This window comes from Euprymna scolopes, chromosome 11 (genome assembly GCF_053919585.1).
Source record: "Euprymna scolopes isolate OS-2025 chromosome 11, ASM5391958v1, whole genome shotgun sequence".
NCBI classification, from domain to species: Eukaryota; Metazoa; Mollusca; class Cephalopoda; order Sepiida; family Sepiolidae; genus Euprymna; species Euprymna scolopes.
The window spans coordinates 82,879,985-82,890,103 of NC_136492.1; positions in this window are offsets into that span (position 1 = coordinate 82,879,985).

Here is a 10,119-nt window from a genome sequence, read left to right on the forward strand (position 1 = left end):
TATATATATATATATTGTTTTGTGGTTTTGATGAAATAGTGAACACGCTTGTTTTTTGAGTTCAAGCAAATGTCATAAGAGATGTTAGTATAGAGAACTAATAAAATAGATTTATAAAATTGAAAGTTGCATTTCATTTCATATGTTCGTAATTATAATTTGATTATTTTTGACAATCCGTCAAAGGTGGTAACGCGTAAAAAAAGGCGCAAAGTAGTAAGTAACGGTAAACGACAGAATAAAAATATAGTTAATAAAAACACAGCGACAACTTAATAAACTCTTTGTTGCATGAATGGCGTGCGATAAAAAATAAAATTCCATGAAAAAGTAATAGATAAATGTACGAATAATTTGGTAATGCTGTGATTTTAAAACGAAACTGCTGTTCCTATTTTCTATTATTTCAAAATAAGCACCCAATAGAGATAGAGTACTAGAATGGCCGTCTGTATTAATACTTACAATCTAGTGTAGTGTTGAGACACTAGTAAGCTCATGACAAAAAAACTGCATTCATGAGATTTCATGTAAATATGGGAAACTTTATAAAGCTGAAACATGTCGCCTCCTCGAAATAAGACTAGAAGGCAACGAAAAGTAGTCACATGCGCAGAAATAAAAAAAAATCAGTCTCAGTCGAATATGTGTGGAGCGAGGGGATTAACCATTCCCCAATGTAGGATGATGTCAATATACTGGATACAGAAGATGCATAGCTAGTCAGAAAACTTAAAGAGGCGGTACATATAGTAAAAATAATCATTATATAATTACTCGTCCTTGTATAGAACATAATCGCATTTTATCCCCAAATTCAGTGGAAAAAAGAAGAAATAACAAAACATATGCCCAGCCCAAGGAAGGTAACTTCACACAAAAAAAAAAAACCTTTTTCCCTTTAAGTTTTCTCCTTTCCATTGCGCTTAAAAAACAAACAAACAAACAAAAAATGCGCGGGTATCAGTCCTCTGTTTATAAAACTTTTTTTTTTAATTAATATAGGTACCTCGAATAACTGAGTTATAGGAAGGCATTAAAATATCATTGTGTCCCCTTAAGATTGAACTTTGTTTATGATCTCGGATCTCCCCTCAAACCCACAATTCGTATTCATGCAATGCAGAGCTAACCCCTCTTTTCCTGAGTAGAGAAAAAAAAACCCATTTATTCCACACCCGAATTGTTGTGGAAATAACACCAGAGATGAGAATACTTGTGCGATTAATCAAAGTAATACTAACCTTCATATCTCATTTCAAAAATTCAGACTTGCACCAGAATAAATACATATTTTGATGTAATGAAATGTATAACCTTGTTCCATTTCAGAAACGAATAAAATCGTAGGAAATTCAAAAACAGGAGGGAGCTTAGCGTTGTGAAAGAGAGTTAGATTGTTTCTTATGACGTCAATATATTTATAAACATATCATGCAATATATTCTTTTACGTAAAACATGTCCGTGATAATTCAAATATAGATGTGTATATTTGTTATGTAATTTAATGAGTGATTATATGTATTATTTTTAAAGGAGGTGTGCTTAATATCGTGAGAAATTAACCTGTGTCTTAACTTAGGCAGCTTTAATATGTCGGTACATTATGTGAATTTTCACGTTGTTTGATCGTGCTTGAATTTGCGATAAGCGCTGATTGAAGAAGTCTTCGTCGCGGTTTATTTGAAAAAAATAACTAGTTTAGTAGTTTGACGTAAAACGTATGATTATGTGACAACAGACGAAAGAATAATGCATTCAGAGAATTGCTATTTCTTATATTATGTTTGTTGAGACTTTTCTCTAATATGCATTGGTTTCATAAACATATATATGATTGCAATTTTGACTAAATACAATGTGTATGTCAACGTTAGAAACTGGTTTGTTTTGGAGATATATTGTTTTTGTTAATGGTTGTTTAATATTTTGTGATATAATTTGTAGTATGTCATTTCCTTGTTTGTTTAGTGTGTTGCAAATAATTGTATTATTACTTTCATTATAAATAAGCAAATCTCATACACATTTTCTTCATGAATAGACATCTATTTTACCAACACATACACTAATAATACGATAATTTACAGCACACATGTTTCTTTTAAAAAATGTGAATTGGATTATATATATTTTTAAATATATAAACGAGTATATGACGTTATAATAAAATTTTACTCTTTGTTACAACGTTAAGATGTCTCCTCCATTTTTCTGAATTTCAACCGACTTTATTAGTTTCTGAAATGTAACATGATCATACATTTCATTACATGGAAATCATATTTTGAAATATTTGTACTAGTGTTTTGTTTTTGCGATTTAATTCATCTAAGAGGAAGTCTCGGAATAAAGACAAAACATTGGTGAACACATAACTCTTTTTTCGTTTTCATCTCTTTTTTATCGCTCTCTCATTCCCCTATCTTTGTCTATATCTCTCTCTAATTCTCTGTATATATATATATATATATACGTATATATATATACGTATATATATATATATGTATATATATATATAGTAATTTATAAAATATATATGGCGATTAAGCTACACTGAATATTCTGCGTTTCATCCAACTATAGGATTCGTCAGGCTTATGCGCATAAGCCTGACGAATCCTATAGTTGGATGAAACGCAGAATATTCAGTGTAGCTTAATCGCCATATATATTTTATAAATTACTAACTAGCTCTACCTACGTATTGAGCACTTTTGAAGTAAATACTTAACGTTTACGCATAAATCTATACTTTCGTATAGTAAATTTATGTGAATAAATGAAATAGTTATATATATATATATATATATATATATATATATATATATATATATATATATATATATATATATATACGTACTTTGGATAAAAGTTCGTTTTAGAAATGTTTTGTTTAATGTTCGTTTATAGTTTTTCTACTTATATTGAAATGTTGCAAATTATTGTAGTATTTGCGAGGGGTGGAAAACCAGATTGCTCTTGTCTATTTTTACAAAGAAAATACCAGTTATCAATCCACGTTTACCACTCGAGGATAAGGGTTATTTTTTATAGAGTGCTTAATGGGAAAATACTGTAGTATTCATTAGTAGTGGAAAGTTGGTAAATTAAATTACTTAAGCGGACGGCTCATCAAAAACTTTTATATATTGGGTTTGAAAACAACCATATTATAGTCGTCTGTCAGAGTTCCATACGCGGACAGTTGTAAGCAAGAACCTTGTTCATGAAATCTAGGTTTAGGTTTAGGCAAAAATAAAAGGTGACGAAAATTATTGATAGTTGTTTTAGGAGACGAGTGTTTTTCGTGAATATTTGGTGAGAGCAAGACGGGTACTTGCCATAAAAATAACGATAAAGCAGATGCAGGCTCGTAACATCTCTTTTGTGGAAAATAAGTTGTAGAGAAGAGAAATAGGGCACCCCTCACAAGGGTACAAATCTACTTTGAACTGTCAAGGCAAGATAATGTCTTTCTAGCAGCTCGTCTCAGATCTGGCAATAATATTCTATCCTTGGACGTACTTGACACTTATACAGGCGGAAAATTGCATCAGCAGTGAGATATTTACTCTACGGATTTGATGTACGTGTTCCATTTCAGATGAAGCGTAACGCTCAGTCACAGGGACTTGTCAAATAATGAAGCCTCCTCAAGATGAGAGGCATTCATATCATTTGATGCAGACGGAGCTCAGAGCTTTGAAGATGTAAAGATAGCAGCTTAGTATATAACTCCCTCCTTTTGACGTACTGATCTCTTATACAGGTGGATAATTACATCAGCACGGAGAATGGAGCGGTAGAATGTTAAGAGATTTGTTTTGACTTAATACAGAAGGAAGAATAATCCATTTAACTGTCATGTTCTTTTCTTAACTGAATTATACACATTTTAAAGTTAATAGTTCATCAGATATTTCTAAAGAATCTATTATAATGAAGTGTTTGTTAATTTAATGTAGACTGGTTCTATTTCAGGTAATCATTTATAACTGATTACTAAGAGAACGCTGCAATATTACTTAAGTGGATTGATATTAGAAGAACCGACATTGACAAAAGCATTTTAGATTAAATTATCAAAATTTATATAGTATCCGGTGAAAGCGAATAACGATTTGTGAAAACATCAAAGCGTGTGTATTCCTTCATCTATGATAGAACTTCTGTCTGAAAACGCCTTTAAAAATATGAAATATTTTTAAAAGTATATAAGAAAAATATTGGATCGAAAACAACACCATTTTCAAATTGATTGCTGTGTTACAAGCTAAATGTGCCTGGGAGACAAAATGACTAATCGGAAAATGAACAACTGTAAAAGATTGTCTGTACTTTTGTTAATACATAAATACATAAAATGAATAAGTAACAAAAATGTGTATGTATAAAACTGCTTCTTTTGATATACAATTAATAAACATCGTATAAATACGAAACTAAACACTTATAATATCGTTGCATGCATAGTTACGCTTAAATCAGAAATAATATAACTTTTGCTCAGTTATTAGTTACATTATAGTTTTGCTTAATTATCCTTAAAATATTTATCGAGATACATGATACAATGTAATAGAAAAGTCATAACAAACTATTATACAAGTAACACACATTTAATACTAATCCAACATAATGAGGTTGAGTACATTACCACACTGGATTATCAACGTCTTATATTTTAAAACTTATTCTAAGTTAGTATAAGAATGCAACAAGGCGGTTGTTACATAAAGATATCGCGTGAAATATCCGTATATGCAATGATGCATGATAACAAGTGGTGTTTAAGAAATTCAGCTTTTTTCTCTGTATTTAGTTTTAAATTTCTGCCCCAAGAAGATATATGATATCAACGGACGAATCCATTTCTACTTGGTTATCTTGGCCGATTTAACAGCCAATGGAAGACGTAAAATTAAAAATGTCTTATTTCTTAGGATGCTTTGTCCAACAACGCTATTACACAAATGGGATTAACAACTAGGAAGTCCAAAACGAATGCTATAATAATGTTATCTGGTCATTTTATAATAATAAAGACGGATTTACTATGAGAGCAGAGTTAATTTCACTACGTTTCTCGCCTCCAGTAAGTTATTCAGTTTTATGGAATAATTATGACACTGTAAGCGAGAGAATGTTGTCAGCGTGAACTTCGTGTTGTTACGCATAGGCAATCGATTGATGAACGGTGACTTAAATATTCCTAAACACACGCATTTGTTATATTGCATTTGCAATTTACCGCGGAACCCGCATAATATATATATATATATATATATATATATATATATATATATATATATATATATATATATATATATACTAGAAAAAGTATCCGTCGTTGACTGGGTTCAAAAACAGCCTACAGAAAATGGACTCTGAATTATGAAAGTATGATAGGTTATGAAAAGGAAGGGTTGTAAAGAGCTATCTTTGAATTTGGGGGTATCAAAACCAAAGCAAACTATGATGAAAGTAAAACTAAAATAGATAAACCCCATGATTTATCATACCATACCTGTTCACACTGAAACACTTATCAAAATATTCTGTGGATATATATTAAAAAAAAAAAACCTTGTTAAACTGTGTGACATATTTCCATTCAATGGGGGTCAGGTGCGAACGAACAACACATATTTCTTCAAACTGAAACATAATTGTCAAAGTATACTTACGCAGATAGATATGAAAAGTGTTTATTAAAGTCTGTGCCTATTTCCACTCCATTTAATTATACCATCCCTATTTAAGATAAAACATACTTATCAAAGTATTCTTATGTACTTCTATATCAAAAACACTTGTAAACGTTTTATTTAATTTAAATTCTTTTTATTTCCATACTTTGTGGACCAGGCGCTAACGCAGACCCCACAATTTTAATGAACCACCGTCCTGCAAGATCAAACCTACCCATTCCTGTGTCTCAATACATCTTCGATCATTATATGTAATCACTTTTTTAAAACAGTCAACCATATAGGGTCCTATTCGTGACCACCCACAGACACACATACACACACATACACACACGCACATTCAGCTTTATATTATTCACATATACTTCTAGAAGAATATTTACAATAGAACAAGACGTTAATGGACATATAACGTGATTTCCCCCTTTTTTATATCTTTCTTTCTCTCGTCCTCTTTCATCCTTCATCCTTCTCTCTCTTTCACTCTCTCTTCCTCTCTTTCACACCCGACTACTAAAATTGGGCACTTGGAAGTGCTTTAGAACATATATGCCTGAGCAATCAGGTTGGGTTGACCTTCTTCTGATGGGTTGAGGGTACCGGATTGACAGTTCCTGGCTGCTGTTTCTGACTGGTAGTACAGAAGTTCTAACTCTTTGATAGCACTTAGATCGCCTGCTTCATCAACAGGTGTATAATATCGGGATGTTTACAGTGTCATGTCGCGCATTGAAATGGACCCTTCACTCATTCCCGGTGTGCTTTCCTGAGGCCACAATCCTAATTGAAGAAAAGTCAGCTGATTATCTACTTGTGATGCATGTCTGACGCTCTGCATAACATCTTGTGCAGCTCCCCCTTACCCCAACCGAAACTCTTTAAAAAATATGACGACAGTGCAATAAAAAAAAATAAGCTTAAACCAGGCTTAGGGTCAAACACACCCAACTTGCCTCCTCCCTTGCTGCTTGCATTCACAAATATCCGTGAGCTTAGAACTAATTTAGCTGATGTTTAAGCATTTCTCCTAACAAATACCCCTAATATCTTAGCAATAAGTGAGGCTATCCTCAACTCCTCCATCCTCTCTAACTACTTTAACATGTCTGGATATCTCCCACTTTGCCGTAAGGATTCTGACAGACACATGCACGGACTTGAAGTTTACATTCGTACTACCCTTCCTTGACTGGAGAAACATTCCTAGAATCGGATGATCAAGCCTTTATGTGCTTTAGACTAAACATGCAATACAACATTAGCTACTTTTATTTTCTCTACCGCTCTCCCTCGACTAAGGACTGCACCATAATAAACAAAGTCTCTGACAGCATAGACGCAGCAGTCCCCCTCGACACTAGCGCACAAGCACATATATTTGGTGATTTTAATGTCCACCACAAAAACTGGCTTGGATCCTCGACTTACACAGATGCAGCATGCAGCACAACTCATAGCTTCTCTATATCTCACTCCCTATCACAAACTGTTACGTTTCCACCCCGTTTCCCTGACCAGGAAGAACAACACGCATCACTTCTTGATTGTTTTTGACCACAGTTTCCGATGATTGCATAACGAAGGCCGACAGCCCACTCGGGAACGCTGATCACGCAGTGATAATGGTTGAAAACGCACTAAACTCTAGGGCTGAAGAGCTAGTGCTCAAAACAACGAGATATTATAAAAAGGCTGACTGGGAAGCCATCAGAGATTTTATCAGAGATGCCCCATGGGAAAATATGTTTTCTCTTTCTGCTGAACAGTACGCAAATGAGACCACTGAATTCTTCAAAACTGCAATCGAAGTGCATGTTCCCATGCGGAAATTTTATAGCAAGCCCCACTCTCCCCAATGGTCTACTTCTATTTGCGCAACTGTCATTGCCCAAAGGCAGCATGCATACCGCATATTTAACCGACATAAGTCCAGTTACAACAGACAGAAGAATATAGAAACTAGAACAAATATTAAGAAAGAAATAGCGACAGCTAAGAAAGAATTTACGGAAACCACTAAAAGACACATTGAAGCATAAAAACTAGGCACTCGTGACTTCTGGAAAATCTACAAAAGTGTAGTAATTGTTGGGCAATCAACAATCCCCCCACTAACCAACAATCACGAGGTTGTTTGCTCAGCAACCGACAAGGCTAATATGCTTGCCAGTCGATTTGCCTCAAACTCCACACTGGACCCTTCAAACCACCCCCTACCTGAAGAACCTATGCGGACAGACGCCACACTAGACGATCTGAAAATAACTCCTGCTCAGGTGCATGCTATCATATAAAACCTTGAAATTTCAAAAGCATGTGGACCCGATCTTATCCCAGCTGTGTTATTGAAAAAATGCTCAGCCGAAGTAGTTCCAGTTCTCTCCAAACTCTACAACAAATGCCTTAATCAATCTTGCTTTCCCGACTGTTGGAAAACTGCTTCTGTGGTACCAGTATTAAAGAATTCAGGCGAAAGAATGACTCATCAAATTATCGCAGCATTAGCCTCCCCCACTTTTTGAAAATATATTTGAGACCTTCATTAACCATGCTCTAGTTCATTACCTTACAGATGCAAAACTTCTTACTGACCAAAAATATGGATTTAGACAAGCCCGTTCCATAGCAGTCATCCTAACTGTAATCTCTGAAAGTATATACCATTCCCCGTACGGAGCGGGGGAGGGCAGAGCGGTAGCTCTAGATATATCCAAGACAGGGTATGGCATGAGGCTCTCCTCATGAAAATTTGATCATACGGTATAACTGGTAGAATACTTAACATAATAATTGAATCCTTCTGCGATAAAAGAAAAATCCAGGTTGTCTTCGAGGGTCGTACATCTAAACGATATGATATAAATCCGGCAGAGACCCAAGGGTCTATCCTTGGACCTCTATTGCTCCTAATATTCATAAATAACATCCCCGACAAAATTGCCTCTGAGATTGATAGATATGCTGATGAGACCGCACCCTATAACAGGTATGACAGGAAAACAAATGAACACATATCTAAAGAAATGGCACTAGAGGATGACCTCCAAACTGTAGTGGAATGGGGACAAAAATGGATTGTCACGTTCAATGCCGCCAGGACTAAACTAGTTTCATTCAATAATTACAAGAATACCACCTATAGCATTGACCAACGACTTTTTATCTGAGAGTACATCTTTCAAACTCCTTGGCCTTACGTTCACATGAAACATGAGTTGGAATAATTACACGGAAAGCATTGTTACGGCCACTGCAAGGAAGGTGGGCTCTCTCTACCGCGCTAGAAAACTACTAACACCCGAAAGTATCCTGTACCTCTATAAGGCCAGCATTCGCCTATGTATGGATTACTGATGTCATATTTGGGCAGGTGCATTTGCTACTAGTCTCTCGCTCCTTGACATGGTTCACAAGAGAGTCGCAAATTTGATAGGCCCTGGACTGGCATCTTAGCTTCGGCCTCTGTCCCATCGACGGAATGTTGCATCCCTCTGCCTGTTCTACAAGTATTTTAATGCTGAATGCTCTTACGAACTGCAAACACTTGTGTCCCCACGACGTGAACACCCTCGACAAACTCGACAGGGTGCTAAATCCCACCCCTACGCTATAGATATCCATATACGTAAAACATCTTTCTATTCCAGTAGTTTATTCCCCAGAACGGCTTGACTCTGGAATTCTATTCCAGGTCCTTGCTTCCTCAAATATACTGACGTGCAGAAGTTCAAGTGTAACGTGAACCGACATCTTGCTGCCCAAATCCCAACATATTATCACAGTAGTTGCCCCTGATAGTAGCCCCCTACTCCAAAGTTGCAATATGCTTTGTTTGGAGTGAAAATGTAATAAAAATAAAATGTCTGCCAGTGCTCTTAGATATGTCTTGTACAGAAATGTATCGAAACTAAAAAAAAATCATATTACAGATAATTATATATATATAAATGAAATTTGTGTGTCTGTGTGTGTTCGCTCCCTCCAGGCTGTAAATCGGCGAGGCCGACTTCTATGAGATATAATACGGAGGTACTTTATTTGCCTTGCAATTTTTTTGACAGTTTTTATCGGACCGTCTTCGATAAGTATCGATAATAGATAATAAAAAAATAGATAAATAAAGTAACATGCCATTTTGTCGAAAGTTTACGCCTTACACAGCCTAATATCACAAGTAAATTTAAGCAAGACTGATGTTTAAACATTTCTCCTAACAAATACCCCTCATATCTTAGCAATAAGCGACCACACAAGCCGAAAGGCACAATCTAGAAAATGAAGATTAGTTACCTTGATATGACAAGAACGCGTTTGAAATGAATCTTTCTGTTTAAAGTAAAAATGTCTCTATAATGTCAAACTTAAATTCAAGCCATTATAATTGCATAACCAGTAATTCAAGC